This window comes from Anabrus simplex, chromosome 3, assembly GCF_040414725.1.
Source record: "Anabrus simplex isolate iqAnaSimp1 chromosome 3, ASM4041472v1, whole genome shotgun sequence".
In the NCBI taxonomy this organism is placed as follows: domain Eukaryota; kingdom Metazoa; phylum Arthropoda; class Insecta; order Orthoptera; family Tettigoniidae; genus Anabrus; species Anabrus simplex.
The window spans coordinates 421,083,218-421,100,774 of NC_090267.1; positions in this window are offsets into that span (position 1 = coordinate 421,083,218).

Consider the following 17,557-nt stretch of genomic DNA (forward strand, 5'->3'; position numbering starts at 1 on the left):
ACACTTGATTGCTAGTAACCACACCCAGACCATATTTTCAGTCTGTGGTCAGCAAAATCTTCTTTGAAACTGAACATGAGCTGCCCTCGCTTTAGAAAGATCAAATAGCCTAAGTATCTTGGCAGAGACGAAGCGAAAATTAAATTCAAATGCAGTATGATATGGGTGGAGAATCACATAGACTAGCATGTTTAGCTTCAGGAAGTTCCGGAAGTTCAGGAAGTTCCACGTCTCTGATCGACTTCTGGATCCATGACTCCTATGCCCTTCTATTTCTAGAAAGTAAATATAGCGTTTAATGTCTTTCATGACAACATACCTGTGCGATTGTTCCTTTTCTGCTCTCATAAAAATGAAAACGAAGTACAGAAACAGAGCTAATGCAGAAGCTGTTCTTCTGTTCGAGTGGCTACGCGTGTAAAACGCCTGGTTATTGGAAACATCAGTCCCATTGAATCAACCACCGCAACAAGTGATTTTTTTTAAAGAAAGTTTCCAGATCCATGCTGTTGTGATAATTAGCCAATTTTCATAATGCTTTATAATTTATGTGCATTTATTAAGTATCTTTAATTAAATGAAGTTAAATTAAATTTTCAGAGAAAGTAAATATTAGTTCTAAATTATAGTAATAAAAACAAACATGATAACATTACAAAATTCTGTTTTTTTTACGGAATGCAGTAGTATGTTCTGTGGTTAAGGGGTCCATGAACATGCATGTGATATGATCAGGGCGCCTTAGAGATAAAAAGTTTGGGAAACCCTGTTCTTTAACACAAATCAGAAGGCTACTTTTTTCTATTTGCTTTACGTCACAGCGACACATATATCTTATGGCGACGATGGGATAGGAAAGGCCTAGGAATTGGAAGGAAGCGGCCGTGGCCTTAATCAAGGTACAGCCCCGGCATTTTCCTGGTGTATAAATGGGAAACCACGGAAAACCATCTTCAGGGCTGTCGACAGTGGGGATCGAACCCAGTATCTCCCGATTACTCTGTGTTTTCACTTACAGTCGAAATCGATTTTTGCTAAAAATGTCATGTTTGTAAGTTTTCGTGTCCACACTTACGTGGTTATTCAAGAGAATTAAGTTAAAACTAAAAAAAAAAAAACGTAAATGAAAAAAGTATAGTACAGTATTTGTGGGTACGACTACGAGGGATTTCATTGGCTTTCGCTTGAAGAATACTGTAGGCCCATTGATCGGCACATTATTTATCCTTTACTCTTTAAGCATCAAAATAAAAATTCTTCAATATCTTTGTGCCCAAATGATCTGGCTCATTTGATTCTTTATAATTTTTCTTCGAAAAGAGAGTTATTTTCTCTCTGTCCTTCCAAATTGTAGAAATCGTTCAGTGTGATACACACATTTCCTTCCCGACGCTGACATTGGTTTCCTCATTTTCAAATTGCCCTATTTTGTGTTACTTTTCTACAATATTAAACACTTTGTCCGCCTCTGTGGTGTAGTGGTTAGCGTGATTAGCTGCCGCCCCCGGAGGCCCGGGTTCGATTCCCGGCTCTGCCACGAAATTTGAAAAGTGGTATGAGGGCTGGAACGGGGTCCACTCAGCCTCGGGAGGTCAACTGAGTAGAGGTGGGTTCGATTCCCACCTCAGCCATCCTGGAAGTGGTTTTCCGTGGTTTCCCACTTCTCCTCCAGGCGAATGCCGGGATGGTACCTAACATAAGGCCACGGCCGCTTCCTTCCCTCTTCCTTGCCTGTCCCTTCAAATCTTCCCATCCCACCACAAGGCCCCTGTTCAGCATAGCAGGTGAGGCCGCCTGGGCGAGGTACTGGTCATTCTCCCCAGTTGTATCCCCGACCAAGAGTCTGAAGCTCCAGGACACTGCCCTTGGGTGGTAGAGGTGGGATCCCTCGCTGTGTCCGAGGGAAAAGCCAACCCTGGAGGGTAAACAGATGATGATGATGATGATGATTAAACACTTTTCTTTTCTCTTGAATCGTCTTCACAGCGATGCTTGCCTCAACTATTTAACATACCTATTTAAAATCTTCAATAATACGTGTTACATTGTTGTCAGCAATCCCCAAATACGTAACAAACAAAAATCAACATTGGACGTTACAGTCGATAAATTTATCTGAAAATGTGATCAAAATATGTAATTTTATGTGATGTGTCGTAATAAGCGAGCAGCCTCCGAGGCTCAGGCGGAAGCACGCCGGCCTCTCACCGCTGGGTTCCGTGGTTCAAATCCCGGTCAGTCCATGTGAGATTTGTGCTGGACAAAGCGGAGGCGGGACAGGTTTTTCTCCGGGCACTCCGGTTTTCCCTGTCATCTTTCATTCCAGCAACACTCTCCAATTTTATTTCATTTCATTAATCATTCATTAATCATTGCCCCAGAGGAGTGCGACAGGCCTCAGCAGCCGGCACAATTCCCATCCTCGCCGCTGGAAGGGGGCTTCATTCATTCCATTCCTGACCCGGTCAAATGACTTGGAACAGGTTGCGGATTTTCATTTCATTTTCATGTCATAATAAGCGACGTTGTAATAAGTGGTTTTTCAAATACTGTGTAGGATTTAGACGGGACAGTTAGCGATGTCACTATAAAAGGTTTCGACTCTATTTCTAACATCTATTCAACGTGACGTATTCTCCGAGCAAAAGACCTTCAGTCGTGGCTTCGACGTAGACCCCACATACGTCTTTGGTTTAAAAAACCCTTAAGAGATGTATTTAATCCCATCTCCGTTCGTATGTTTGTCTTTGTAAATATATTCCTAGAGGAAGGAATGAGCGATGAGTACACACTGAAACTCAAGGGATTGCTCCATGCGTAATATGTCACGAGATAGACTTCTCTCTCTAATAAACACAAATATTTGCTACGCAAGCACAACTCTTGCAATTCACCTCATTCATCGTCTAAGTCCCATAAAGGAGTTTCTAGAATTCCTCCCGTGCAAGTTAGAAACTCTGATTCAACACATTCAAAAGGGGAGGGGGATTATGGTATGTGTCGCTGGAACCTTGTACACGCTCTCGAAACAAGGATCATTTACTCACTGATGGGGTGAGCAGAAGTAATTTAGTAGTGGGTAAACTACCTGGGGCAGTCCAAAGCTCTAATTATGGGGGTGACAAGTACATATCTAGGCAGTCAATAAAGTTCAACCCCCTGGAGGGTGCTAATTGCTAACACGCAAGAGATTTATATGAAGGAAAGGAAGAAGGATGAGGAGCAGTTAACGAACTGCCCCTGCTGTTGACACTAGCACTTTGTCAATACGAAGTGCAGACATCGGGAAAAGCATTTCAATACCGTTCATATCCGTCATACTCCGCTGGGGACACGCCCTTTCTACACTGGTAGTCGATACAATCAGCTATGAGTGAAGTTCAGTAGGAAAAAATATCATATAAATGGTTATGTAGAACGATTGATATATCTCACTTCCCTGCATCATTTGGCAAAGAAATGACAATTTTCAGGAAATACTGACAATCTATAGCACACTATTAGCATATAGGTCTGGTCGCACAACTTTGTTTTTTATTTTACAATTTGCACCGACTCAGATAGGCTAGGTCTTATGGCGACGATGGGAAAGGAAAGGCCTAGGAGTAAGAAGTAAGTGACCGTGTTCTTAATGAAGGTACAGCCCAAGCATTTGCCTGGTTGAAAATAGGGAAAGACGGAAAACTAAATCAACTTCAGGGTTGCCGACAGTGGGGATCGAACCCACTATCTCGTACAACCATTCAGAGTGAATAAATAATCATATTACTATTTACACAACAACAACAAAACAATACTATTAATAACAATAATAATAGAATACACAGTTCAAAACAAACATCAAGACAGCTCGCAGAAATCTACAGGTCAATCAGGGCAAAATAAAATGAGCACAGATATTCAAATACCTAGGCGAGTAGATAGAGCCTAATATTTCTGAGAAAGAGGCATTCAAGTCAAGAATCAACAATATGGGAATGGCCTACCATCTCACCAAAGATATCTATGACTAACGGTAAATGTATTTCAAATCCAAGCTTAGACATTACTGTACAGTAACTAGACCTGAAACTCTACATGGCGCAGAATACCTCTCAATGAATAAGAAAAGTCTGGCAGAACAACTAGAAGCCAAAGAAAGAAAGATTCTAAGGAAGATCTTGGGCCCAGTAAAGGAAAATGGATGATATGGGAGAAGGCACAATCATGAACTATATCTGCATATGGGTAACAGACACTACTAGGAAAAGAAGGCTTTCTTTCTATGGTCACTTAATGCGAATGAGATCAGAAAGATTGTCCACTCGAATCTTTGCCTACTTCCTGAATATGAAAACTAAAGGGGTCTAGTGGTTCACCGCGGTCGAAAAGGATTTACAAGAAGTGGGGATCTGACGTGATGGCATTGTTTCTGACAACCCCCGTAGCGGAAGACCGGCGTCCGCCGTCAGTGACGAAAAAATTGAGAAGGTGAGGACATTAATCACGAACGATTGGCGATTAACTGTGCGAATGATAGCGGATGAACTGCAGATTAACCTGGATTGATTGATTGATTGATTCATTGATTGATTGATTGATTGATTGATTGATTGATTGATTGATTGATTGATTGATTGATTGATTGATTGATTGATTGATTGATTGATTGATTGATTGATTGATTGTAGACTTTTATGTCGATAACATATCTGCTGGGGGGGGGGGGTAAATTCAATTATGGTTTTTGTAAAGGATTAAAGACTCACTTCATCAAGGAAATGTTATTATGAAATCTTTCTCTTGCAACTACTATCAATATGATGGTCCTGCAGTTCACAGCAGTGCAAGGAACAAATCTATGTATGTTTAAATCTCATTAATATATGCCGTTTTAAATCTAATTTCGTGTGGCTATTTCTAGCCTGGAGCAACCCTTGTAAGGCAGACACTCAGATGTGGGTGGACGACATCTGCCGTGTCCGTGAAACTGCATGTTATTATAGAGGAGGATAGTGGTGTGTGTGATCGTGTGAATTCCACGAAGTAGAAACACTGATAAGGGAATTAACCATTTAAAGTTGAAAATCACCGACCCGACTGGGAATCGAACCTGGAGCTCTCGGAACCGATGAGATCTACACTGACCATTCAGCCAAGGAGTCAGAGAATATATGCCCTTGAACATTGTGTTTTGCTCATACCATACCAGAGGAGTTCCAGGTCATATTTTAATATCACACGAGTATTTTTTTTTTTTTTACAATTTGTTTTACGTCGCACCGACACAGACAGGTCTTACGGCGACGATGGAACAGGAATGGGCTAGGAGTGGGAAGGATTTTTCTTTTTTTGCTAGGGGCTTTACGTCGCACCGACACAGATAGGTCTTATGGCGACGATGGGATAGGAAAGGCCTAGGAGTTGGAAGGAAGCGGCCGTGGCCTTAATGAAGGTACAGCCCCAACATTTTCCTGGTGTGAATATGGGAAACCACGGAAAACCATCTTCAGGGCTGCCGATAGTGGGATTCGAACCTACTATCTCCCGGATGCAAGCTCACAGCCGCGCGCCTCTACGCGCACGGCCAACTCGCCCGGTGAGTGGGAAGGAAGCGGCTGTGGTGTAAAAATGGGAAAACACGGAAAACCATATTCAGAGCTGCCGGCAGTGGGGTTCGAACCCACTACCTCCCGAATACTGGATACTGGCCGCACTTAAGCGACTGCAGCTATCGAGCTCGGTAACACCAGTATAAACCAGAGATGAATTGGAAATATAGTGATGGCAATGAACCACTACACAGGTATTATACTTTGATGGATTGAAGTCAGAAAATTTCTAGACTGCCTCCTGAAGGCTATCCTTAGGGTACAATCATGGCAGAAGTAGCTCAATGGCGCTCGCCGGGAGCCTACGTTTAGTTCTTAGCTAGCAGTTCAACTGCAATTAGGCCTACACACTGACGAGGTGTATTGCCATGAGGAGTTATTTCCGGACGTTTTTCATCAGCAGTAATCGGCTTCTGTGCCCCGTAGAGACCGCTAGCGGCGGATGAGCCGTAAGCAACGTATAACCCTGAGTACCCCAAAGTAACCATGGAATACAAAACAGTAAACTTCCATTTAACACAGCAATATTTTCAATTGCGTCTCGTTTAATCACCGATTCTTCTTCGAGGGATGGGAAAGAATTTCCTACTAGTATCAAATATTGCAGAAATGAAGTGTAAATGAAGTTTAGAATTTCAGATCTAAGAACTTCGTTATTTAAATCATATTATCCCACCTTCCAACATGTATATTGCGAGCATCTGTGAGAAATAGGCCTATTCCTAGGAGGGCAGGGAATTATTTAATTTGTTTAGATACAAAAGACATTTTGTTTACTTGAGTTTCTTAAACGCCTGCCTGGTGAAGATATTTTTAAAAGATAATTTTCAACCCGACATTGAATAACAACATTACATAAATTTGACTAAATTATCTATACACATACAAAAAAAATGCCTGGTTGCTGCCAGTATTCACGCGGGCTGATATCGAGAACCAATGAACGGAGTTTGATGCGGTTTCCGTCGTTGTATTCAAATTAATGGTACACGAGTTGTATGTCTAAATCCAGTAGATTTCCAAACTGCATGCAAGGGTATCTTGCTGGTAAATTTATCAGACCGAGCGAGTTAGCCAGCAACACTCTCCAATATCATTTCATTCAGTCTGTCAGTCATTAATCATAACCCCAGAGGAGTGCGACAGGCTTCGGCAGTCGGCACAATTCCTATCCTCGCTACAAGATTGGGGTCTTCATTCACTCCATTCTTGACTCAGTTGAAACTGGAAACAGGATGTGGATTTTCATTACTATTATTGTTGTCCGTCTCTGTGGAGTAGTGGTTAGGGTGATTAGCTGCCGCCCCCGGAGACCTGGGTTCGATTCCCACCTCAGCCATCCTCGAAGTGGTTTTCCGTGGTTTACCACTTCTCCTCCAAACAAATGTCGGGATGGTACCTAACTTAAGGCCGCGGCCGCTTCGTTACTCTTCCATCTCTATCCCTACCAATCTTCCCTTCCCTGCAGAAGGCCTGTGTTCAGCATAGTAGGTGAGGCCACCTGGGCGAGGTACTGGTCCTCGTTCCCATTTGTACAGCCCGACCCAAAGTCTCACGCTCCAGGACACTGCTTTTGAGGCGGTAGAAATGGGATCCATCGCTGAGTTCCAGAGAAAAACCAACCTTGGAGCGTAAACAGATTAAGAAATAAAGATTAATATTATTATTAATAAGGAAGTTTCCTGTTCTTTTAGATTTCGTGAGACTGTTGATATAGTGATCATTTTAACAAGGACTTTCCACTTCAAAAATCCCACGTGCCTGCCCCGGCTACCGTGGTAGGAAGGCAGCGACATTCGGCTATCACGTTCTCGTTGGTAATCTATAATAATGTTATTTGCTTTACGGCCACAGTAACCCGCTTTTACGGTTTTCGGAGACGCCAAGGTGCCAGAATTTAGTCCCGCAGGTATTCTTTTACGTGCCAGTAAATCTACCGACACGAGGTTGACGTATGTGAGCACTTTCGAATACCACCGAACTGAGCCAGGATCAAACCTGCCAAGTTGAGGTGAGAAGGCCAGCGCCTCAACAGTCTGAACCTTTCAACCCGTCGTTGTCCGACTCGTTGTATGAATGGTCAGCGTACTGGCGTTCGGTTCAGAGGGTTCCGGGTTCGATTCCCGGCCGGGTCGGGGATTTTAACCTTAATTGGTTAATTCTAATGGCTCGGGGGCTGGGTGTTTGTGCTTTCCTGCAACTCACACACCATAGATAACACTATCCTCCACTACAATTACACGCAGTTACCTACACATGGCAGATGCCACCCACGCTCATCGGAGGGTCTGCCTTACAAGGGCTGCACCTGGCTAGAAATAGCCACACGAAATTAAAATTAAAACCCGGCGTAGGTAATCTGGGGAAGACAGAAATGTTACTGTCCGCCCGGGAATGGTGGCTCTTTCCTTCACGGTCCTTGCACTACCTAAATAAAAGCATCTCACGTCACACACAAAACTAATTAATCTGGCCCGGGGCTAGACACATTTCAACCGTGTGATGGAAGACTTGAAGTTCATGTTGGACTCTTCCAGCTTCCATCACATGAGCCAATAATAGCACGACGGAGCTGGCGTGGAGAATACAGTTTCTTGATGATGTTCCTTCCATCGCATCGCATCACATCTGCGGCTTCTTCTACATTACCGCAAGTGCCAGAAGCTTCGCCTCGCCTCGTTCACTCGCCATGTCACAACCGGACGTCGTAACCTCACTGAAATGACAGTTGAAAAACGTTCAGCGTGTTCTTATCTTTATGAGGTCGCCATGCTGGTGAAGCGAGGAGAAAGAATGAGTCCAGGAGAGATTCAATGTTACCGACACACTGATGAAAAATTCCCCGAATCATATTCCATATATTCCAATTTTCTCCATGGCTAAATGGTTAGCGTGCTGGCCTTTGGTCACAGGGGTCCAGGGTTAAATTCCCGGCAGGGTCGGGAATTTCAACCATCATTGATTAATTTCGCTGGCACGGGGGCTGGGTGTATGTGTCGTCTTCATCATCATTTCATACTCCTCACGATGCGCAGGTCGCCTACGGGCGCCAAAACGAAAGATCTGCACCTGGAGAGCCGAACATGTCCTCGGACACTCCCCGCACTAAAAGCCAAACGCCATTTCATTTTTATTTCAAATCGACGGCTCAAGAGTTTTAGGCCTATGTCTAAATCAAGTAAATTTCCAAACTCCATGCAAGGGTTTCTTGCTGGAATATTCGAATAGTGAAACTTCACTGGGCCGAGCGAGTTAGCCGTGCAGTTAGGGAGATAGTGGGTTCGAACCCTGAAGATCTTATTCCGTGGTTTCTCATTTTCACAACGCGCAAAAACTGAGGGTCTACCACAGTTAAGGCCACGGCCGATACCTTCCCATTCCTAGCCCTTTCCTATTCTAACGCCACCGTAAAACCTGTGTCCGTGAGACATAAAGCACATTGTTAAAAGGAAAAAGTGAAAACTTCAGCGGTGTAGATATACAGCTACCAAGTGGAATTTCAGAAAGAATATTTCACTCTGGAGATGACGAATTTCACACGCTTCCATTGATATAATAATAATAATAATAATAATAATAATAATAATAATAATAATAATAATAATAGTAATAATAATAATAATAAAGTTGGCCTACAAATTTTCTTTGAAAAGACCAAGTTCTTCTGATCAAAACTTGTCATCCAAAATTTGAACACGACATATGGGCAAATCAACCGAGTACCACACTTCAAGTACTTGGGAGAAATACTTGAACGAACGGGAGGCGAGAAGGCTGCCCAGAAAATTCGCCTACAAAAATTTCGGAAAGCCTACGGAAGGGTTCACAACATATACAATAAAAAGTGCTTGTCCCGCCACGCAAAGATCAGACACTATAATACAGTAATCAAGCCCGAAATCTTATATGCCAGTGAGACCCTTACACTAAATGGGAAAGGTGACCTAGAAAACATTTTAAAAGAAGAAAGAAGAATCCTGAGGAAAATTCTCAACCCCCGAAATACAGAAGATGGATATTGACTGAGGTCACGCAAAGTGACAGAAGAGCTTTCCAACATTGCAGCAGACATCCGCAAAAGATGTCTGAAATTTTATGGGTACGTCCGCAGACTGCCGGCAAGTAGACAGACATACAAGATTCTCACCTACATAGAACATCTAAAAAATATTCCATGGGTACTGGAAGTGAAGAAGGATCTGGAAAAAGCCCATATGAACTCAACTGACACCGCGGACAGAAACCTCTACAGGAAAAAAATTAATGGATGGAAAGTGCAACCAGAGAACGAAGTGAAAAAGAAGAATGGAGCAAAGTGGACAGCAGAACGAAAAAGGATCCACGGAGAAAGGATGAGAGCTGTTTGGCAACTCAGAAAACAGAATCGTTAGAGCTTTGCGTGATCCATTGGGTCCATACGCACATAATAAATAATAATAATAATAATAATAATAATAATAATAATAATAATAATAATAATAATAGCTACAGTAGGTAAATTACAACTTTATACATTCATTCAGTATCCTATCCTTGAGGCGCAGTTCTCATTATGTTTTCCTAAGTAGGATAATAACAAAAAATGAAGAATTAGCATGCGTTTGGATATCTGTCGGCGTACGTTCGTACGGCATCTCATTCGCGGGATTCATGTATGTCTTCTAAACCTGCTACCTATCTCTTTCTGAAAAACAACGAAAAATACATCTACTACAGTATTTTGAAATCATCTGCTTGAAGTCCGACTCGCTGGCTGACCGGTCTTCGGTTCAGAGGGTCCCGGCTTCGATTCCAGGCCGGGTCGGGGATTTTAATCTTAATTGGTGAATTCCAATGGCAAGGGGGCTGGATGTATGTGTTGTCTTGATCATCATTTCATCCTCATCACGACGCGCAGGTCGCCTACGGGGGTCAAATTGAAAGATCTGCACCTGGCGAGCCGAAACCGGCACTAAAAAAGCCACACGACATTTCATTATCTGCTTGAAAATTGACGCAGGTAACACGTACCCTGTAAAAAATAACGCCTTAAATTAAACGAAACTGATCAAAATATAACCAAATATGACCTTACATCACTAAAATGAAAAAACATAACCAATGCAATAAAAATGACCAAAATACACATCAATATACAACATAAAATTCCTTTAAACGGGGTTAGGGACCCGTCATTCACAGTTATATTTCAGGTTTCGGGTAAAATGACCTCAGAAATTAAATATGACTTTTCCGTAATATCTGAACTATTATTATTATTATTATTATTATTATTATTATTATTATTATTATTATTATTATTATTATTATTATTATTATTATTATCATTATTATTGTTACCGAGTTTTAGCGGTAGGTAGAGGTGAAAGAAGGTGCGGGTGTGAATGGATCTCAAGCTACGAAATTATAGTGCCTGTAAGGTAAATTTAAAATTTAATACGGTTATATTTTCTTTTCAAAATAAATAAGTAACAAGCATGGCAGGTACACAATAGAAAGTCAAATAAGGTAGTTACAATATTTACAGAATTTGGGCTTCGCGCCCCGAGTTCACAATGCTTGGGCAATCAGCTCAGTTTTACCCCAAACACAAGTTTTAACAGAGGGGCAGAAAACCCCATTCATACCTAGGAGCCCTTGCTCCAAATTACACTGAAAAGCCTCCTCGAGGCATACAACATACAATTTTCAAAAGAGCCACTCGCTCTCAAATTTAAGCCTCTCCCAGGCCACACCAAACTTCACCTTCAAGCTGTCCTCAACGGACATAAACAGGGGTAAAATACCCAATCTACTGAGGTCTATTAAACGAAAAGAATGTTAATTAAATGACCTCTAAAATAACAATTTGAGAGGAGGCGAACTTGCACTCCTAATACACTAGATTAAGACATACTTGGCGCTAGGCCGTTAATACAAGGGCTAATCCCATACTACCGAGGTGACTTTAGAAAAGAGCAATTTGATTTACATTATCGAAGAATAGGTTAAGAAAATAAGTTCACCTCAAGACAATGTGAGTGGGAGCTCGAGAGGGTTAGCACTCTCTATCCCAATATGCAGCTTAAAATAGAATAGAAGAAAAGATCGTTACATTTTAGGAAAAGGTTACATGGAGGAACGCTTCGCACCCGCCCCGAGAGTTAAACTGCTGAGCTAGCAAAGAAAGAATTTATTAATCGGCCATTACCTTATTGTTGACCGCTGCCGGAGAAAGAGGCGCTTCCCGCCTCCTGCTATGTACTTAATACACTGAAAGATGGATCAGAAGTGGCCCGGAGACCCAAAAATCAGCAGTTTATATCCTCTCGCGGAAGGTTCTAGGTGTTAGGGGAAAGAAAACACCCTCCCACAAACTTTTTATTGGCTAGGGTATAGAAACATATTCAAGTTGGGGGAAGATACCTATGATTGGTCAGAAATTAATACCAGAAATTCGGGATTGGTCAAATGCAAAACAAGGGGAAAGAGAGGGGTATACAGCCAACTTAAACAATAACAGAAAGAAATTTAACAAAGAACAAACTTTTGAAATAAAATTTTCTCCAAAGAACAGTTATTTTTCTTCCCACTAGGGTGCACTATTTTAGTTTTTCAGTGGTGTCCTCTAGAAGAGAAAGTTCACACTTCTTACTTCAAGTAAAACAAAAGTACGTCGAAAATGACACAGTTCACAAACTCAAAAATTTCCCGGTGGTGACATCTTCTGAGAAACTAGAAAATTAATAGGGTAAATAAAGTTCAGACTTCCTCCAGCAGAGGAGTTTCCACAGGCGCACATTTTAAATTAGCGGAGTGGAGGTGTACCGCCCGGTACAGACCTCCCCCCCCAAAAGTTCCTCCAGGGATTTCACATGAAGTCAGTTTGAAACAAGTTCCAAGTTATGATGCGAATATGAAGATAGATTGCAGAAGCATTTATGAGATTTTCTTAATTTGGTTTGTTTCAGTTTCAAAATTTTGTTGTTGCAAGTGAAGTAAAGTCTTTCTGTTTGTAGTAGTGAATTCTGAGGATAAACTTTTAATACTTAAAAGTGGAGAAAAATTTTGCAATGTCCACCAAATATTGCTGTTGAATTCCCATGAAACGGTATTAAGGTTGAACAGGAATGTCTATGTAGTTGATGTAGGCTAAGTTGGATGGCCAGACCGGCCGTTACAGCTTGCGTCCAAAGGAAGCCGCTCGGACCCCTCAAGTACCCTGAGATACCGCTCGCCCGCAGTATGAGGGGAGCAGAGGTGTTGAAGCACGCCGCACCCGCGGTGAACATATACAGGCTGCGGGCAAGTAGCAGGTCGTGCGCCGCACATCAGCCTTGGCCGGGAGGAGAGCTCCGGCTCGCCGTGCACATGTCGTCCTCGCTGGGGCCGAGGGGCCCGTCCTCGAACCCAGCCGCGGCACAGCGCCGCGCGGCTGCGGGGGCACTGAAACATTAAAGCTAGGCGGCAGAATTGTGTTGGACCATCATGTTTCTTTTGAGGGCACAGGCATGTAGAGAGATTGAGGGGCCAGCGGCGTGCAGATATCCATGGCATTTCATCTAAGCCAGCCACTGTGTGTAGTGGAGCAGGAGACGGGAGCGTGGTAATGGCCGTGACAAGGACAGGATGGCAGTTTAACAATCGGGGGAGGTTTACAAGAAATGCTTACATATAAAATAAAATAGAAGGAGCAGAATGCCTTAAGAGTGGAACTCAAAAAAAAAATATATAACCATCATATTCCTATCAAATTATATGAAGCAAGTTGACACAAAATTTACACCGGTTTCACCTGGGACAGGTGAACCCTAAATATCCTCTCGGTGGCTGGATTGCTTACTAACAATGTAACCGGAGTAAGAAAATCGAGAATGATGCATGGCCCATGAAATCTGGGGGCAAGCTTGGCCGCGGGAACAAAATTCTTGACCATAACCTGGTCACCTACCTTCAAAGGGGTGGGTCTCCGTCCACGATCATACCTTTCCCTAACCTTTTCATGAGACACTTTAAGATTGGCTTTAGCCTTCTTCCAAAGATCTTTAATGTTGTCCGGATCTATTGTCTCGGGTAGAATGTCACTCAGAGACCAGAGGTTAGAGAGCGGCGTGTTGGGAACAAACTTGAACATCAAAGAAGCTGGAGTAAACTTGTGAGATTCATGAACCGCCGAATTCAAAGCAAAAGCTATCCAATGCAGGGACGTGTCCCACCTGGAAGGATCTTCATGATGATAGGCAATAAGTGCGGACCTGAGATTACGGTTAACCCGTTCAGCCAGAGATGGTTGAGGGTAATAAGCCGAAGTAGTTACATGAGAGATGGACAAGTCAAAACAGAATTTACGAAATAAATTAGATGTAAAAGCCTTAGCATTATCAGATACCATATATTGGCACGGACCAAAAGAAGCAAAAATAGAATTTAAGCAAGTAATGGTGGACTGAGCGGTAGCCAGCTTAGTCGGAAATAACCAAGAAAATCTGGTAAAACCATCTACACACACAAAGATGAACTTGTTGGCATTACCCTTTGACTGGGGGAAGGGTCCTACATAATCGATATACAGGCGTTCCATGGGGCGCGACGCTTGCTGAGAAGACAAGAGGCCTACCTTGGTGGACATGGTCGGTTTACTAAGCAAACAGGATTTACAAGCCTTTACTAGTTCACGGATTTCACCGTCCATACCTTTCCAGATGAACATGTCACGAATCTTTTCACGAGTTTTAAAGATACCAAGATGCCCTCTTAATGGGGTCTCATGATAATACTTGAAGATCATAGGTACAAGAACCGCTGGAACAACAACTTTCATCATCTTATCATGCCTCGAAGGGCAACATAGAACCCCATTCCTCAGAACATAAGGGACAACATATTCCCCAGAAGAAAGGGTTTCCATTATCGGAGCCAGCGTCGGATCTTCACGTTGGTATTTCTCGATATCCCTAAAAAGCATGGGAGCATCTGTTAGGATGGCATTAACCTCAGATAGTATGGACTCGGAAGGTGATGAACTGTCGACCGGTTCGTGGGTCTCGACGTCGTTAGAAAACATACGGCTGAGTCCATCAGCAACAACATTTTCGATACCTCTGATATGTCTAACATCAAATTGGAAAGCAGAAATACGGATGGCCCAACGGGCTATACGACCAGTACGACGCGGTCTACCTAAGACCCAGCTTAAGGCTTGATTATCTGTCTCCAGGTCGAATTTGACATGTTCCAGATAGAGACGGAACTTCTCTAAGGCGAATAAGACTGCCAAACCTTCGAGCTCATAGATGGAGTACTTTGCTTCTTGAGCCGAGAGAGTCCTAGATGCATAGGCGATGGGGCGCCTCCCTAGTTCAGTCTCTTGGAGAAGGACTGCAGCTACCGCCGACGACGACGCGTCGGTTTGGACGATGAATTTCTTCGAGAAATCAGGCATAGCAAGTACAGGGTCATTACAGAGAGCTAATTTAAGGTCTTCAAAAGCGGCTTGTTGAGAAGGTCCCCTCTCGAATTTGATGCCTTTCCTACGAAGAAGGTTTAAGGGCGCCGCTCTATTAGCGAAGTTAGGAATAAACTTCCTGAAGAAATTCACCATACCAATGAACCTGGCGATACCTTTAATGTCCTTGGGAGGTTTAAAATCACGGATGGCCTGTGTTCTAGAATGATCGACTGCTACACCATCGGGTGACACAATATGCCCTAGGAATGACATAGAGGGCTTAGCAAAGGCAACCTTGGACAACTTAACAGTTAACCCAGCCTTACGAAGGCGATCGAGAACTTCTCGCAGATGATCTAGATGTTCTTCAAAAGTCTCTGAAAATACGACGACATCATCTAAGTAGTGATATAAGTACTCGAATTTGATGTCGGAGAAGACCCTATCTAGTAGCCTAGTGAGCACAGCTGCCCCCGTGGGGAGCCCGAAAGGCACGCGGTTGTATTCATATAAATTCCAGTCCGTGGCAAACGCTGTAAGATGTTTAGACTCTTCGGCAAGGGGAATTTGATTATAGGCCTGATTCAAGTCCAAGATGGTGAAGAACTTGGCCTTACGAAACCATGAAAAACAAGAATGAAGGTCAGGAAGGGGCACAGATTGCAACACCACCTTCCGATTGAGAGCCCTATAATCAATGACAGGCCTGAAGCCTCCTTGGGGTTTCGGAACTAGAAAAATAGGCGAAGAATACGCCGACTTAGATTGCCTAATAATACCGTCCTTCAACATCTGATCGATGATTTCTTTTAGAGCCTTCATTTTAGGTGGAGATAGCCTATACGGTGGAAAACGGACAGGAATCGAATCCGTGACCTCAATTTTGTATTCAATAAGGTCAGTAACACCAAGAGTATCAGAGAACACCTCGGGAAACGACTGACACAGTTTGCGAATACTATCAGCCTGCTCCTCAGGTAGATGTCTAAGGTCTAACAACATCTCATCCTGGGTAGGCGAAATAGACGAACATGACACAGAATTACACTTTAATAGTGGGATTTTACAATTAGAAGCAAATTTGAATGTGCACGACCTAGACTGGAGATCGAGCACAAGACCAGTGTGAGAAATAAAGTCAGCTCCCAATATAATGGGGCAAGACAATTGCTTGGCCACAAACAATTTAACTTTCCATGTAAACTTAAAAATACGAATTTTGACCAGTAAGGAACCTGGAATTTCTAATTTAGATGAATTAGCCGATACGTATTGAAACAGGAGAAGAGACATATTCAGGAAGTTTACAAACCGTTTTCAATTTAGAATACCATTCAGCCGAAATAATCGAACAAACACTGCCTGAATCTAAGAGAGCCGTTATAGGCTCGTTATTTAACTCAATCTTAAGAAAAGGAACAGGTGCGGGGGTATCCGCCGCAATCCTAAGACATTCTTTGGGACCTTCAAAAGATGAATTTGAAAATTGCTCGTTCCCTGAAGTTACAACCTGTTTACCCGGGGCTGAGTCTCGGGAAGGTGGATTATACGACTCAGCCGAAGGCACTAGTCACTTTTTATTATTGGCATAGGTGGAATTTGCACCAGAAGTTGAGCAGGAGGGGGTGCTATTTGAGTTTGGGCAATTCTTGGCGATATGTGAGAAGGCCCCACACTTAAAACAGCCTTGTGATGACCCGGCTACATTCCTTGTCCCACTTGACTTGATCAGAGGACACTTGTTGCGCAGATGGTCAGGCGACCCGCAAGCGTAACATTTACGGGGATTGACTGGTCGGCGAGGTGGAGGCCGAGTGTTACTAAAAGAAGGCGGGGGTTCTTTCGCGACACGCAAGGAATCGGCGTATCTAACTCCTTCCGCTGAGACGGCCAATGCTTCAAGTTCAGAGAAACTTTGCGGGCACGCCGCGAAACACAAATATGACCTATAGGGAGGTGAAATTCCCTCTACAATAGCCTGTACAATCTGATCTTCAGGAAAATGAAGGGCAAACACCCTAGTATAAAACTTAATGTCCTGTATGAAATCAGCCAAGTTTTCATCCAAGCGCTGTACACGATAATAGTACTTCTGAATAAGGGAGGACCTGGCCCTAGCTGGGATGAAATTAGCTAGCAAATGGGCATGGAAATCCTCTATAGATGATTGCTCGGCAATGGCTCTTACGATTTTATCTGAGAGAATACCAATAGCATACGGATAGATAATTTGCAAAATTTGACATGGAGAAAGAGAAAACACAAGGGCATGATCCTGAAATTCAACTAGAAATCTTAAAAATGAAATTACATCACTGGTGGTATTAACAGAAAATTTAGAAATACCTCTGAGCAACATTGCCAAAGGATGAGGCAAGCTGCTAAACCCGGGTGACATAGTAGGTAAAGGTTTCAATGGCAAGGAAGTTAATTCAGAACGGATGTTACTCAATGATGCACGACGTTCAGATTCGTTGTCCAATGGGGCAGGGATAGTTTGAGCAGCAACGGTTATCCTATTAACTTCTCCCTTGGGAGG